Here is a 17,725-nt window from a genome sequence, read left to right as displayed (position 1 = left end):
AGACTTGGTCCCCCTGCAGTTTTTAACTTTCAGACTTGTCCACATTGAGTCTTCTTTAATTCATTAATCACAGTGCAGGTTTTCCTCCCCCTGCACTGGTTCCCACAGCAGTATCCACTGAAGACTGCTCAGGTAAGTTGTATTTGCCTTATTTGACTCCCTGTACTTGCCTGTCTGTCTCTCCAATTTTAGGGGCAGGAGTTTGCTCTCTGTCCCCTTCTCTCTTACGAATCCAAGAAAAGTTGTTTATTTTTTAATCCATTTAGTTTTTTAGTTGTGGTTAGGACCACGTGGCGATTTCCAAGCTCCTTAGATGTGGAAGTGGAAACTACACTCCTGAGTTTCTTGCCTGGCTGGAGGCATTTATGAATCTCCAGGTTTCCTGGGTCCCAGGTGAGACGTAGCATGTGTTGTAAGTGGTTCCACCTAACCAGCCAGGCCCAGGAACAGCCCTCACATGCAGGAGAGTGTTCCCTCCTCGGAAAATATGATGCAGTCCTGCCTGAGACAAGACCTATGTACATACAGTGTGGTCCAGACAATGAATGCTCACCTGGCCAGTGGCCAGTCCTATGAGCCTTGATAAAGAAACTCACGTTCCCAGAAAATTCCCAAGCTTTGTCATTTATATCCTCCTTTACTGCATAGGTCCTTTTAATCTTAATCCTTTTAAGATTTCACTGCTTGTAGGCTTCTTGGATGACATAGCAACCTATTGATTGGACACATGATCCCTGTTCAGACGCCTCCTCTGTTGTCATGAACGTGCTGACAGAGAATGTGGGCCCAATATCACTGCATATTCTTATTCTATTTTTTTCAAGAAAAAAATGGAAAATTGATTATTTATTATTGTAGTAAAATATACGTAACATAAAATGTACCATTCTAACCATTTAAGTGTACAGTTTAGTGGCATTAAGTACATTCACCTTGTTGTGCCATCATCACCACCATCCATCTCCAGAACTTTTTCGTCCTCCCAAACTGAAACTCCAGACCCATTGAACGCCAGCTCTTCCTTCCTCCCTCTGCCCAGCTCCTGGTAACTGTTACTGAGCCCTAAAGGACCGGTGAACCGCAAGTGGGTCCTGTTGCCCAGAGCTGCTCGCGCCAGTAGGAGAGCGGGTTCAAGCAGCAGAGCGGAAACTTTATTCGTTGATCAATGAATGGAGGAGGCAGAGCTCATGCTCTAAAAACACCTTCTCCTCGAAGGGAAGGTGAGCAAGGTTCTTATGAGATGTAAAGAGGAGGGGTCTCCATGTCATCGCTTGGGGTGGGGGCATTTGGGGCATGTGCAGAGCTTCCCTTTGTGCACATGTGAAAGCTCCTTTTGCGCACAGCACCCCCCCTCACCATCTTGGGCCTTGCTGGTTTGGCCCAGTTATGCAGTTTGGCCATCTGGCAATGTTCTGCTTTGGCTCCTATAAGCAAGCACAGCTTAAAGCCTTAGACATGGAAAATGTTTTAGGGACTTCTCTGGGTGACATAACCACTATTCTACTTTCTGTCTCTATGAATTTACTACTCTAAGCACCTCATATAGGTGGATCATACCATATTTGGCCTTTTGTGACCAGCTTATTTCACTCAGCATAATGTCTTCCAGGTTCATCCATGTTGTAGCATGTGTCAGAATTTCCTTCCTTTTTAAGGCTGAATAATATTCCACTATATGTATGTACCACCCTCATTCCTTTATCTCTCATTGGACATTTGAGTTGCATCTACCTTTTGGCTGTTGTGAATAATGCTCTAGGAACATGGGTGTACACATATCTGTTTGAGTTCTTGCTTTCAGTTATTTTGGGTATATACCCAGAACTGGTGTTACTGGATCATATGGTAATTCTATTTTAAATTTTTCTGAGGAATTATCATGCTGTTTACCTCAATGGCATTTTTATTACCCCATTTTACATTCCCTCAGCAGTGTATAAGGGCTCCAATTTCTCCACATCCAAACCAACAGTTGTTCTTTTCTTTTCTTTGATAATAGCTATCCTAAGGAGTGAAGTGGTATCTCATTGTGGTTTTCATTTGCATTTCCCCTATGATTAGTGATTTTGTGCATCTTGTCATGTGCTTTTTGGCCATTTGCATATCTTCTTTGGAAAAATATCTATTCATGTCTTTAGCCCATTTTATGATTGGGTTGTTTATTTTCCAGTTGGGTCAGAAATATGATTTTGGGGCCGGCCCTGTGGTCAAATGCTTAAGTTCGCGTGCTCAGCTTCAGCAGCCTGGGGTTTGCCAGTTCGGATCTTGGGTGCGGACCTACACACTGCTCATCGAGTCATGCTGTGGAGGCATCCCACACAGAAGAACTAGAATGACTTCCAACTTGGCTATACAACCATGTACTGGGACTTTAGGGAGGGAAAAAAAAGAAATATGATTTTTTTAATGGTCTTAACCAAATGTTAAATATTGGTTACTAGATAGACATTGTTAAGAATGCTATGAAAAAAAAATGTGGAGGTGAAACAAATCCCGTCAGTGGGGTGGCTCCAGCCCAAGTGCCCCAGTTCACCGTCTCTGCCTGGATGGCACAGGTTGTTCTAAGGGTGTTGACCAGAAAACAAAGCATGATGGGAAGGACCAAATGAAGGGCATTCACTGTTGAACACATGTAGTGCTTTCCAAAGTCCCATTTTCTTCCCTTTTATTACCAAAGCCAAAATCCATCGGCCTTACCTGTATTCACTGTAGCAATGAAAGCAAAGTACACATTTGACTTTATCTAAGGGAGGGAGGGCCTCACCTGGTGAGGAGGCAGAGGAAACTTCCCATTGACGGAACGTGAGTCAGTAAAGACCTTTGTCCCATTGTACAAGTTTTCACCGAAGAATATTCCTTTGTAAGACTCTTTTGACTCACTCAGTTGACAGGAGGAGAAAATGGCAGTGACATTGATATGAAAGTATATTAACTAGATAACTCAAGGAGACAGCGACTGACCCCGTGCTGATCTCTTCCAGCACTGCTAGGATAGGTGCTCAGGCGGGCTCAGTGGAAACATCCTGGACTATCTTGCTTTGTGACCTTGTGCTCTGAGCTGTTTCTTCCCTTATAAAATGGGCTGAATACCTCCCTGGAGGGGCTTTTTGAAAGAGTAAAATTTTTTTTTTTAAAGTGGAAGTGCTTTTTAATGTAATGTTATGTGGCACTCACTTTTGAACTCTCATTTCTCTGGGTCCTCCTAGTCCTGGGGACAAGCGTGGGAGTGGGTGATGCATGCAGTGGTGTTGATCTGGGCCTCCCTGAGTGCAATAACTGAAGCACCGAGCCCCCTGGACTTTGCCCTTGAAGGTTGATGAGGTTTTTTCTGCTGTAATCATTACTCTTTGACCCTTCCCCTTGGCAGCCTGCGGGCCTCCTCCTGGCTTCCTTGGAGGCCACAGTCATGCTTCTCCAGCACATCCCTGGCAAAGGCACTGCTGCAGTGCACCAGGGTGGCCCTGTCCTGTGCACCCCACACCGCGGCAAGCTCAGGACTTGCTCCTGAGTCTCCTGTCCACACTCCCTCGGGGCTGAGAGATATCCCCCAACAAGAGAACATGGTTCTCTAAGCTGAAGTCTCTGAAACTTAGACAAATTTAAACAGGCTCTTTAAAGGAGGAAAACGATCTCACAGACCCTGAGAATACAGCTGAGGACCTCCAGGAATCTTTGGATTCCAGTTGGGGAGCAGTGTTCTAGGATACCCAGCGATGAGAAACAGGAGGGCGTATGACAGACAGAGCCATGGCCTTTACACACCCTAGACCCTCTCCTTGCTAGCTGTGTCACCTTGGGCAAGTTTATCAGCGTCTTGAGGTTCAATATCCTCTTCCATAAAATTAGGGTAATAATACCCATCTTATCAACATGATGAGAGGGCTAAATGAGATCAAATAAGGTGACTGACATTTGGGGGGAGCTTAACAAAACTAATTCTTCAACAGCTTGGAGGTGGAGAAAAGTGCCAGGGACAAGGCCATGAAGAATTTGTTTGGTGCCAGCCACAGGGGTGAAGGTGAGGTGAAGCCACACATTCTTCATCTCCAAGGAGCCAGGGTCCAGGAAGAGTCCAAGACCGGGCATCCTCATGCCACCCAGTGGGTTCCCTGTCCTTAGTGGGTGGTTTCCTGAGATGTGGGAGGGTTGTGTCCCCTAAAGTCAGTGTCATACAGGCCCACCCTCTGTCCTTCTTCATCATGTCTCCCTAGAGGCTTGGGGGGCTGCCTGAGAGCTGACTTATTCCCGAATGAGTAGGAAGAATGGGCTCCTCATTGTGCCTTTCAACACAAACAGCCATAGCTACCATTATTCAGGGCCAGCCTGTGGAGAGAATTATATAACTGTGCAGATTAGGGCCATGACAAATTCACGGTTTTCAAAATCCATTAACCCTTAATGATCCTTTTGTCGTGGGTCAGCTCCTTCTCCTGTTTCCCTCAGCTGCTCTTCCAAACCTTAACCCTTCTCCACAAATCCCCTCACTTACCTCTGTCCTCGCCCCCTCTGCACGTGTGGTGCCCTCCACTTTGAGGAAACCCAGTCTGCCAGCTATCGACTTTCCCATTCTCACTCTGCATCTTCAGAGTTGTCTCTGGCACCAATCCTTCCCTCCTCCCCTCCAGCCTGAGAGATGAGAGACATTTCCTTCTATCCAAGGACAATCCCTGTGGAGTGGACCCCTGTTCCTTTTGCCTCCCCGTTGTCCCTTCCTCTGACCAAGAAGCCCTAATTGCCCTTTTAGAACCATCCTCTTCCATTCTTAGTCCATGTCATTGAGTTGACATTGACTCCACCTGAATTCCTGCTCCAGAGGTGGACATGTGATGAGTTTGGGCCAATCAAAACACCCCATCTCCCTGCCCACAGTTAACGGGTCAGAATGGACTCACAACTGAAACCCAGGCCAGTCAGAGTCAATCCAGAGCCTCTGTGCAGAGCCACTGAGATGTAGGTTATTTATTTTACTGAGACTGTGGGCCTCAAAGACCACAGAATGATGGAGATAGTGAGCACCATCTTTGCAACCACATGGGTGCAGACTGCCTGAAAAAAGTGAAACTGAGAGAGAGAGAGAATCCTGACAACATTTTGTTGAGTCTTTGGAGGCAGCCACACCTGCATTTTTTTCAGTTGCATGAGTTAGTCAGTTCTCTTTTTCTCTTAAGCTGGTTGGGTTTCTGTCACTCACAACAAAGAGGTCTGAAAACACAGTCTCTTTTAAACTGTAAATGTCACTAGGAAAGAACTGTCTGTGTCTGTGTTGTTCATTTCCGGCACTCAGGAAGGTGCCTGAGTGCTCCATAAGTCTTTATGACTAACCCACCCTGTGACTAGTGTCGATGATCCCATCTTTTCGCCTCACCTCCATCTTTGTTCCTTTAACATATTCTTCCTGTGTTTTAAGCCTCTCCCTTCCTCAGAAAGAATATATGTTCAATTCCCCCAGTCCTAAAAATAGAACCAAGGACATAACAACAAAACAAAAATCTTCCTTCGTTATGGCATTTCTTTCTAGCATCTTGACCTACTTTCCCATCTCTTTTGAGCTTTTCAAAAGCATATTCTTAACTCATTGCAACCTGGCTTCTGTCCCAACTGTTTCCACGTTGTCACGGTCATTCCTGACATCACTGATGTGAAAGCATAGAGTCAGCAACTCTCTGTCAGCCACTCTTATTACTGTTGACACAGTCAAAAGATCCCTCTCTTTCCTAGGAGGCAGGGTGTCCCTCAGAATCTCCCAGACTCCACCCTCTGGATCTCAGCTAATGGTTCTGCCTTTTGCCTGACAGTTCTGCTTGAATACTAGCCTTCCATAACAGAGCACTGGAAATTCTTTTCTTGCATTGGAACTGCAGCGCCACAGCACTCTCTCTCCCTGGCCTTGGTAATTTTCCCCAGGTGGAAAAGTACATCAGGCCTCTGTCTTCCAGTGTCTAAGGCCCACACTGATGTCATGTTTTGACCTTCAGGGTAATACCCAGTGGAGGATGGTCGTTGTGGCTCAGGCCTCCCTCAAGCCTGGTACTCTTAGCTCAATAATTTTCAGAGGCCAGACTCCTAGGTCAGCCCCTTAGGGATTGAACTGGGAATATTCTCTGCAACGTCCAGGATTAGACTGGAGATGGAGTCCATTTTATCTGAGCTGGTGTACTATTACCAGAGGCCATTTCAGGAACGGCACTATGAAAGGAGGTGTCCTGTCACACCCATCCAGGAGTCCCTCTGGGGATTAATCCTGGCTGGTTCTGATGACCTGAAATTTTGGCTTCAGCTACTTTCCAAGTGAATGTGCACAAATGACCTGAATTATTTAATATATAGAGGCTTAAGAGATTAATGGTCTCTGCCCATCCTGCTAGCTTTGGAAAATGACAGAGTCCTCCAGTGGCTACATCAGTTTCATTTATCCATTCAGCAAATATTTGGCAAGCACCTACCGCCTTCAAGGAGTTTATTATCCACATAGGGACAAAAATCATGCAGATAAATAGCTTTAATAAAATGTGCCATTAAATTTCAAATAGGTTTTCTTCTGTTAAAAGGCCACAAGGAGCCTTAAGAGTAAGAGTTAAGTCAACAAATATGAAGAACTCGCTTAATCTAGTAAAACACTAGGCGTTCGCATTCAGTCATGGCAAAACGTGGTGGCACGTCTGCGTCTAGCGCAGTCCCTGCGGTGGACCCTGGGAATTGTACTTCTAACAATGTTGTGTCCCTAGGTGATCCTGATGTGCCCCTAGGTTTGGACATCTGTGATACATCTCACCCTTTGCCTTCAGAACTGGATGTGACCTCTCGGTGTCATTTGATGGTATCTGCTTTTTTTTTCCGGTGAGGAAGGTTAGACCTGAGCTAACATCTGTTGCCAATCTTTCTCTTTTTCTGCTTGAGGAAGATTGTTGCTGAGCTAACATCAATGCCAACCCTCTACTTTTTCTGTGGGAGGCTTGATGAGCGGTGTGTAGGTCTGCAACCAGGATCTGAACCCATGAACCCCAGGCTGCTGAAGTGGAGTGTGGGAACAACACCAGTGGGCTGGCCCCAGTATCTCCTTGAAAGTGGGTCATCTCTTGATTCTCTGACTGTACTCTTTCTGGTTCTCAATCTTTCTGGTTTTTCTCAGTCTCTTTCCCTGGCTGCTCCTGTTCTACCAGCCACGTGTTAGTTTTCCATGGCTGTCATAACAAATTACTTCAAACTTAGTTGACTTGAACCGACACTAATTTATTATCTTATAGTTCTGTATGTCAGAAGTCCAACACAGTCCTAAGGGGCTAAGACAAAGCTGCCGACCCAGCTGCAGTCCTTTCTGGAGACTCGAGGGGAGAATGTGTTTCCTTGCTTCTTCCACCTTCAAAGCCAGTAACGGCTGGTCGAGTCTTCCTCACACTGCCTTATTCTGACCATCCTTCTGCACACACATCTCTTTCTTGACTATCCTCTTCCTCCTTCCACTTTTAAGGACCCTTCCATTCCTCCATCTTCAAAGCCAGCAATGTGGGGCTGAGTCCTTCTCATGCTGCATCTCTCTGACCTCCTCTTCTGTTTCCTTCTTCCACTTTTAAAGGCTTTCGTGATTATATTGGGCCCACCCGGGTAAACCAGGCCACTCTCCCTATTTTAAGGTCAGCCGATGAACAACCTCATTGCCATCTGCTTTGTCATGTATCTTGACCTTGTTACAGGTCCCAGGGATTTGAGTGTGGATGTCTTGGGGGCTATAATTCCACTGCTACAGGCCCCTTTATTGTGGTTGTTCTCTACCCTCTCTTTGCAAACTCAGGCCTTCAGGGGCCAAGCAGCCAGTGTAATGGAGTGAAGCTGGACAGGGAGACAGAAGTGGAGAGCTGGAGGCCCCTTTTAAAGGGGTAGTGGCTGACCAGCCCTGGCCAGTTGTTGCTGTGTGAGAATGTGGGCCCAGCATTGCCAGATCTTCTGATTTTTCAGAAAAGCCAGAACTTTAGATTTTCTTTCTCTGTTATAACCCCCAACTTTTAAATGTTGGCAATGAATTTAAATATTTGAAAGCATTACACAAGCCAAACCAAACACATCTACTATTGTGTTCAGCCTTGAGCTGTCCATTTGTAACCTCTGCTGTCTATGTTCCCCCTAGAAACGAGCTCATTATGCCTAAGGATTCAACTACCACCTGTATTATGCACGATGACTCTCAAACCTATACGTCCATCCAGACCTCTCTGATGAGCTGAGAACAACATCTCCAACTACATTCTCAACAGCCACACCAACTTGTGACCTCCCTGACCAATCTGCTTCTCAAAGCTGAAACCCGGGCGTCCCTCACTTTGCAATCCAATGGTCACCAAGTCATGTTATCTGTCTCCTCCTTTGCACTTTACTTGGGGCCTTGATTGCCTCTTTACTGGATTATTTTAACACTCTTTTTACTCATCTCTTAGGACCCAAGCTTCTTCCTGCTTCAAGTCTAAGTTCTAAAATATGGCTATGATCAGATCATCTTTCTCTTCTACTTCACATCCTTCAATGGTTTCCAATAACCTACAGGATGAAGTTCTAAGTCCTCAGTATGGTGATCCATGCCACTGATGATATGACCCCACATGGCCTCTCCAACCTCATTTCTGACCACTTTGTAATTGCTATCTGGTGTTCCAGTATCACAGAACATTCACTGCACTTCCCTGAATCCATAATGTGGTTTAACACTTGCTGTTGCCTTTGACTGGCATGTCCTTCCCTACTGATATACCTGGAGACCACCCGCCCTTCAACCCAAAGCTCAGGGCTTACTTCCTTGCTGAGATGTTCTCTGACTCCTTCCCCTCATCCTTTCCACGGCCCTTCCTCTTGGCTATCACTGTGCCTTGCTTATGCATTTCTTTTTGTTCCTGTCTCGCATGACTTTCTTTATTCACGTATCTGAATCCCATCTTTGTGTCTTATCATCTTTGTGTCATGAGTACTTAACACGAGGCCCTCACAGTAGACACGCCTAATGATATTTCTGAATGAACAAATGAATGAATGAAGGAGCCATGCTAGACAGATGGCATCTGTCCTATTTATGATCAAAATTACCCCCAAGGAGTTGTAATTCTTTGATGAGTTTCTCATTCCTCTCTTCAAATAAGTTTCTATCTTCCGCCAGCTGCTGAAGCTCTTTGAATGCTTTAAAATGCAGAATTCAAAATTGGCTGCCAAGAAATGCCACTTCATTTCCTTTCTAGAATAGCATAATTTTCCCCATGACCCAGACAAAACAGCAACCCTTGGCTAATGTTTCATAAAAAGGGATTTTTTTTCAGGGAAAAGGGGTTAACTAGAGCGGAATTTATCTTGGCTCATTTCCGCCATGTTTGCTCCCTAGGTGTTCCTGTCCAGGTGTGAGGACTCTTTCCTGTCTAGACACAGGGGCGGGTCATTCCAGGTCAGGCTTTTAATCTGATGGTGACCCCACCTCAGGAAGTGCCAGGACCCTGTGAACCTTGCAGGCTCCCACAATGTAGTCATAGGTCTAGGTGAGGGCCACAATTTACAAGGCGTTTCTCTCTCCAACAGAGAGCAGATTAGTCATCTTTCTAAAAATAGAAGGAGCAGGCACACAGGGGCACTTGTCTTCACTGGGAGCCCAGCCAGCAAAGCCCGTAGACCGACTGGAAGAGTTGGGTTAAGATGAGCCCGGGGGGCGGTCCCGAGATTACCCACAGTCTGCCCAACTGTAGTGGGGCAGGCGCCAGGGGCAGAAAAGAGAAACCAGATACCACTTTTTTGATGCCCGAGGTTTTCTCTTCTGGTGTGTCCCTGGATATATCACCTCCCCCTGCTCCTGGAGGCGGGAGGACAGAATTAACATCCACTGCATCCCTACTGGGAAGCAGGAAGTGTGTTAGATGCTTTTCTTTTTTGACTTGTTTTAGTTTTATTTGCATTCTTAAATCTCCATTTTGCAAGTGAGGAGTCTGAGGATCAGCCAGGCCAAGTAACTCGCTTGATTCTACACAACTAGTAAGATAGAGCTGAAATGTTATTCTGGGTAGATGTTATTTTAAAGCCCATGCTTGTTCCACTTATAATGGTGCTGTGAGAGAAAAACAGCTATAAAATCTGGTTTTTGTGCTTGTGTAACAGAATTCACACCTTATCTTAGCCCACCCAGTTTATGGTCTTATTGGGCTAATGTGTCCAGAACATTCTCAGGCCAACATTTGGGCAATCAATCAACACACATTATGTGAAGTGACTGCCAGGTTGATCCAAAGAGGCAGAAGATTCAGCCCGTGTGGCAGGATGTACAGGCCTCCTGGCAAGATGCAGAGCCCTATGGTAATATAGGAGCTGCTGCAAGTAAGCATGTCAGCAATTCTGGACATTTCTACTATGACACCCACGATGGTGATGATCTCATGGGTGACACAGTCCCTGGGGTCTTTGTGGGACAATAACTGTCACATCTCCTCTTTTGGCCACTCAAGAAAGTGTGTTAGGCTGCAAGTAATTGGGAGAATGTTGTTAAAGGGATTTCTTGAATCAAGGAGGATCTTTGGTATTTTAATTGTTAGTAACTAAACATCAGTTGCAATCTCACAATAGATGACGGTACATCCATGTGTTTGGAGCTCCTGTGCCTACGAATCAGTGCAGGAGACAGCCAAAAGTCTAATGTGGACAAAACATGCTGTGAGCTGAGGGGAGGGGGACCTTGATGGGGCTGGAGCAGGCGGATGTCTTATGGGAAAGAGCGGATGATGGAGACTCATGCTAGCGTCGGGCCTGGCATGTGGAGGAGTTTAATGAATGGAGTGAATTGAAAAATGCAGGGCACACAAGGGCCTCATGCCAAAGGGCTGCAGATGCCGGCCAGTCACACCCAAGGTCCAGCCCAAGGCAGGATCCTGTCTCCCCAGGGCAATGAGGACACACAAGTAAACCCTCCCCCATCCTACCTGCAGACTCAGTATCTTAGGGAGAGAATCAGGTGGAGAGGGGTGCTCTCGGAGACACTGAGTATTTTCTAAAGCAACTGCTTGACTTATCAGACTGGATTATGGCTTAAATAGAATAGCATAAGAACTGTTTCCTCCCTTAGCCAGAGGGTAGGGGCTTGCAGGGTGCTTAATAAGGAGCTTAATAAGGGCTAAAGTGAAGGAGCTACATAGTCCCTACCCTAAGTGGAGCGTGAAATAAATTTTGTGACTCTGTTACATTTATATTGCTATTTGCTGGTTTTTCTATTTTAGATTGTGTCTTTTACCACCTCATGGCACTTTCATCCTAATTTTTGGTAGTTAATAAGACTATCTTTAGTTCTTCTGTTGGTACCTTTGTGTGACTTCAAATTATATGCTTCAAATCCCTTTCTTGTTCCGTCAACTTTCGGTGATGTCTCTGAGTTCCCATTTTGTACGGTAAGGACACTCCTCCATCCACTACTCCTTCTGCATTCTAATTTTGGTCATTTGGATAATTAATGTTTATCTTCTGTTCTGTAACCACATTTGAGTCTTATTTTACATTATGTGTAGGCTGATTCTAAAAGGTTGAGAATCAAAAATAATTTTATGCTGCTTTGGCTAGGGAATACTTTTCCCTGTAGAGCCACGTGTCAGTGTCAAGACGTCTGCACCTCCAGGGGGGCGTGAACACCGTGTAACAAATTACCATAAGCTTAGTGGGCTACCAAATGACGCAGGTGCTTCGTGGCTTACCAAAACAACGCAAATCTGTAGTTTTGGAAGTCAGAAGTCCTCTGCTGGTCTCAGTGGGCTAAGATCAGGGTGTCAGCAGGGCTGGTTCCTTCTGGAGGCTCTAGGGGGAAAATTTGTTTCCTTGCCTTTTCCATCTACTGAAGGTCACCTGCATTCCTGGGCTCATGGCACCTTCCTCCATTTTTAAAGCAGGGACCATTGCATTTCTCCGATCCTTCTTCCATTATCAGTTTTCTCTCTGACAGTAGCCTGTAAATGTTCTCTGTTATTGAGGACTCATATGATTATGTTGGGCCCACCTGGATAATCCGGGATAATGTCTCCATCTCAAGTTCCATAATCTTAATCACACCTGTAAAGTCCCTTTTGCCATGTAAGGTACCATATACACAGCTTCCAAGGATCAGGGCATGGACCTCTTTAATGAATTGTTATTCCGCCTACCACACAAAATAAAATATTCCTCGTGTTGAGAAGAAATAGATTCTACTTCTTATACTCCCATCAGTTGCTCAAAATTCACACTACATTTTAATGTGCTTCATTTTTGGACTGCAATTTTCTTATTTAGGTTTTTTTGTTGTTTTCAGTGGAGTCTCCGTTTTTCTTTTTTTTTTCTTAGAAGAAGTATATTTTCTCTACATCAAGTCCTTAATGTCTTCCTGCCTTTTGCCTCAATTCTATGTGTTATTAAGATCCACGTTAGCCTTTTTTTTTTTTTTAATACAATGTTTTTGGAGCTCACCAAATTCTTGTTCTCATTGGGACCAGTTGCTTTCTAGGCCTACTGTTCTGTTCTCACCTGGGATTTCTTGTCCTTGAACTCTTGGTTTGATCCCATCATTTCTTATATTCCACATCTTCATATTTGTTGTATTTTACCCTAATTTTCAAGTAACTTCCCATGAAACAATGCATGGGAGATAACCTCTCTGCATTCTTATGTGAAAAATGACCTTCCCCAATCGTTTACATTGTTATCTTGTATTTGCTTGCATTACCTTGATTCCGATTTCTGGTATGATTTGGCTTTCTGAAAAAAAAATGCCATTTATATATTTTCTATGAATTATTCATATTTTTTTCTAACTTTTAACTGGATTGTCTTTTGCTAGAGCTATTTTTATGTATAGTGGAGGTTATAATACATATTGCGAAATTTTCTTCCAGAATATTGCTTATTTTAATCTTTTGTTTATGGAGCTTTTTGCTTCATACATTTTAAATTTATGGCTTAAATTTATGTAAAGTGTTCAGTCTTTTCCTTTATGGCTTCAGGGTTTTGGGTTTTGCTCAGAAAGACTTAGATATTCTAAGTTAGACAGATGTTATTACGATTTTTTTCTGATAAATGTGTACTTCTATTTATGTTTCATTCTGAATCCATCTTGAATTTGAGTCTATGTTTATTATAAAGTGTTAAAATTTTCAAATGGATAGCCAGTTGTCTCAACACCATTCATATATTAGTTTATCGTTTCCATCCTGCTTTGAAATGCAATCTGCGTCAGATTATAAACTCTTGTATATTCTTGGGACTTTTTCTGAACTGTTGTTTTCTATTGATTTATTTGTTTGGTCCCTCACCAGGAACACATTTTTTAAATTACAGTAGCTTTAAAGAGTCTTTAGACATGCACGACAACTTACTTCTTGTTATTTTATGAAATCATCTTGTAGAATTTTGTATTTGTACTTTTTCCTGAAATCTTAAGAATAAGGTAGATAAACTCCATAAAAATTCTTTAGGATTTTGATTGGAAAACATTGAATTTATAGATTAATTTGAAGAGCCTCTTTACAACATTACCTCTTGTTACAGGAAGTTATTCTGACACTTGTTGAAATGGTAGACTTCACTCAGGGCTATTGCGATAGGTGTCGACTATCACAACGTGGGAGAGAGATTGGGCTCAGCTCTGAATACAACAAAGACAAGTGGCAGTTTATAGCCAGTGAGCAGATGAGTGGGTGAAAAATTACTAAGAGGAGACCTCAAGGGTAGGGAGATGCTTGATAAACCAACTTAGGATTCTTGCGGAAGGAAGACCATGGTGGTCAGATGTCAAGGACTGGGGGATTCTTGTTAAACTGACTTAGAAGGACTCTGCTAGCAGGCTGAAGACAGGATCCAAGGATGAGGCCTAGTTGAAAAGAGGGCTTGGAGGAGGCTATCCGAAGTTTGATCAAAGAGAAAGTTTTTGTCACTCTCGCCATCTAAGAACATAATGGTTCTCTATATTATTCAAATTCTATTCTATGTTCTTCTAAAAAGATTTACAGGTTTTTAAAATCAGATCTCCTTTTTTGTTACATTTATTCTTTATTATGATATAGTTTTTTGATATTGTGAATGGGATTTTTAAAAATTACATTTCTAATTATAAACGTTTATTTGAGTAACATAGGAAAGCTATTGATTTTTGTGGGTCTACCCTGTGTTTAGCCATCTTAATCTGCTCTGTTATGAAGTCCAATCGTTTTTCATTTTATTGTCTTGGATTTTCAGTGTAGACACATTTTGCCTCTTTAGTGCCAGTATTTAAACTTCTGTTTATTTTTTCTAATGTTATTGCATTGACTAAGGTCTCAAGAAAAGGTTGAATAATAATGGTGTCTTTTTCTTCATTTAAGTGCAAATGATTCTAATATTTCACTGTGAAGTAGCTGTTTGTGATAGGGTTCTTGTAGATTACCACTATCACCTTACTAAAGCTCCCTTCTATTCATAATTTACTAAGATATTTTTAAATTTTAAATTAGGAATGGATGCTAATGTAGTGAATTACAATAACAGAATAATTGATTTACTAAGTTTGAACTACCTTGGAATTATTGGAGAAAAACCTATTTCAGTGTTTTTCAAAGTGAAGTTAGAAATGGCTTGTGGCTTCAGAAGGAAGATCTATGAAATAATCTTTATATTCATAGTCATTTCACAAATTTTTATTTTATTTATTTGTGGTGAATGCTTACTAACATATTTGCTAATTTCTTTGCTCACCATTGCTTCTTGTATTCCACTCCTTCTCCTGGGCTTACTGTCTTTCTTACTGAAGTACATTTTAAAAGTATTTATCTCAGGACCTGGCCCGGTGGTATAGTGGTCAAGTTTGTGCACTCCGCTTCAGTGGCCTGGGGTTCACTGGTTTGGATCCCAGGCATGGACCTATACACCACTCATCAAGCCATGCTGTGGTGGCATCCCACAAACAAAACAGAGGAAGATTAGCACAGATGTTAACTCAGGGACAATCTTCCCCAAGCAAAAAGAGGAAGATTGACAACAGATGTTAGCTCAGGGCCAATCTTCCTCACCAAAAAATGTTTATATATATTTCGTTCAGTGAGGGTGGGCATGAGTGGTAAATTCTCCGACTTGAAAATGTCTCCCTGCCTCCCTCACTTTTGAAAGATCGCTTAACCTGAAATGGGATTCTAGGCTGACATATTTATTCTCAGCTCTTGAGGACGTTATTCTGCGATCTTCCAGCATGTATGTTTGCTAATAAAAAGGTCCATCTAGTTGTCATCATTTGTAGGTACCTGTTTTCTTTCTGGTTGCTCTGAAGATTTTCTTGTGCTTTTTGATGCTCTGCAGTTTCTCTCTGCTGTATCTAGTGTGGATTTGCTTTTATTCACCTTTCTATGGTCTTGATATGCTTTTTCAATCTGAAAACTCATGTTTCTTCAATTCTGGAAAATTCTCAATTATCATTGCTCTGAAAATTGAATATCTACTAGTCTCTCTTTGATATATTTTGGATCTTCTCATTTCGTCCTACAAGTCTTGTAAACTTTTACACATTTTTCATCTTTCTGAGCCACATTTGGGGTTATTTAGTCAGTTCTTTCCAATTTTCAAATTCTCTCTTCGTCTGTGTGTAGGGTATTATGCAGTAGTCTTCTGCTTCTCTCCTCAATGGCTATATATTTTGTTTTTAGAATTTTCATTTGGTTCTTCTCGCAATCTTCCCATCTTCTTAAAATTTAATTTTTGAGGATGGATTACTTAGTTTTTTGTTTTATTCCTTCACTTCTGGGAGTGCTAATTCCCATTTTGATGTATTTGCCAGTTGATTTCCTCATGTGATTTGTAATTTTCTGACATCATTTTTAGATTTTTTTTCCAGGGAGAATATTGGGTTGTCACCATGATATGGTCTTGCATTTGTATCTGACAAAGGAGTTTGACCAGTCCTGGGCAAGTTTCTCTGTTGACGCTTCTGCTTGAGTTTCCACACCACGCCTTGTGACTTCACATTTGTGTGAGTTTCAGACTTGGAGATGTGCTATGTCACATATCTTTTTTTCCTGTATGTCCCCCACAATGACAATGTCCTTCCTCCCATTGGCCAGGGACAAAGGTTGGAGTTATTCTAGTCCCTTATCATGGACGTTCAGTCTTTAGGCTTTAGGTTTAATGCAGAAGTATCTGCTACTCTCTCCTGTGTCTGCCTGAGGCCACAACTCCTCCCTTGACCCTAGTGGGCAATAAAACTCTGAGGGCCAGTCCCTAGGGCCTCCAGTTAGTCCACTATTCCCGTGAGCACCACAGAATCGGCTCCTGTCCAAACCAGGCTTTGAGTCCCCTCTTTATTTCTGGCACCTGGGTACTTCCTTTATTTTCTTTTGAAATCGTCCAAGATTTTGAGCTCTTGCTTTATTTTGCTTAACGTTTCTGTGTGTTTATTAATTGAGAGGCATTTCCACATTCGCTCAGTCCAGAAGTGTGATTTCATAGATTTAATATGTACCTTCGGTGAAGATTTTCCCAGGAATCTCATGATAGTCTTTGTTTTTTTCACTAATTATTCTGCAATATTTAAGACACACAAAAATGTATAAAAATATAGTGACCACCCATGTGTGTGCCATCCAACTTAAGAAAGGAAACACTGAGAATGCAACAGAAGCCCGATGTTCCCCTCCTGAGTTTCATCTCGCTCCTTTGTCTCATCCCTACCTCAGAGGTAACTGTTACCCTCAATTCGATGTTTATCGCTTCCGTGCACTCTTTCAATTTTAGGAATAATAATCTTAGCCAAATGAGCACTCACAATGTTTCAGGCCCTCTTCTAAGAGCTGTAAAAGTGCTAAGTTTTCATAAAATCTTCTATGAGACAGGTCATATAATAATAATTATTATTATCACTGTTTTACTACTGCCCAGAGGGGTTAGGGAACTCTCCCAGAGACACACAGGTGGTATGTGTGTGTATTTTAAACCCAGTTAGTTAGTCTGGCTTCATGATCTTTGCCATTTACCACTCTGCTGAGATATATATGTATACAGAACTTTATGTAAATTATCATACTTACACATTTTTCTGCAATTACCTTTTTCTCACTCAGTTTTGTGCTTCTGAGTTTCATCCGTGTTGATGTTTGTGGCTCTAATTCATTTTCTTTCCTGCATAGAATTCAGTCATGAAAATTACCTTTATTTATTCATTCTCATTTTGATGATACTTAGATTGCTTTCAATTTTTTTGCTATTGCTAGTAATTTTGCCGAGAATATTTTTTATACATATATCCCAGTGAACAAATGAGTTTCTCCAGGCTATATTGCCATGAGTGACACTGGCGGTCACTGGGCTTGTGCATGCGCAATTTTACTAGATGCTGCCAGGTTTGCCTTCTGTAATGGTTGACCAGTTCACATTTCCAACGGCAGTGTCTGAAGTTTGATTGCTCCACATTTTTGCCACAATTCTGTTTTTAGGCTCTAGTGTTTGCCCAACTGATGTGTACACAATATAGTCTTACGATGATTTTAACGATTACAGTCTTAACACTGTATGAGAGTGGCCTGCTCTAGTTATCTATTGCTGCATAACAAATTACCCTCAAATTTAGCCTCTCAAAACGATCAGTTTATTAAGTTCAGAGATTTCATGGATCATGAATTCAAACAGATAAGAGCAGAAATGACTTATCTCTGCACCAAGATGGCTGTGGCCTCAGCTGGGCACACTAAGCAGCTGGGAGGGACTCCATGGAGGGGCAGGCATCATCTGGAGACAT

The sequence above is a fragment of the Equus quagga genome, chromosome 18 (genome assembly GCF_021613505.1).
Source record: "Equus quagga isolate Etosha38 chromosome 18, UCLA_HA_Equagga_1.0, whole genome shotgun sequence".
Lineage (NCBI taxonomy): Eukaryota > Metazoa > Chordata > Mammalia > Perissodactyla > Equidae > Equus > Equus quagga.
Note: the sequence above shows the minus strand (reverse complement) of the source record.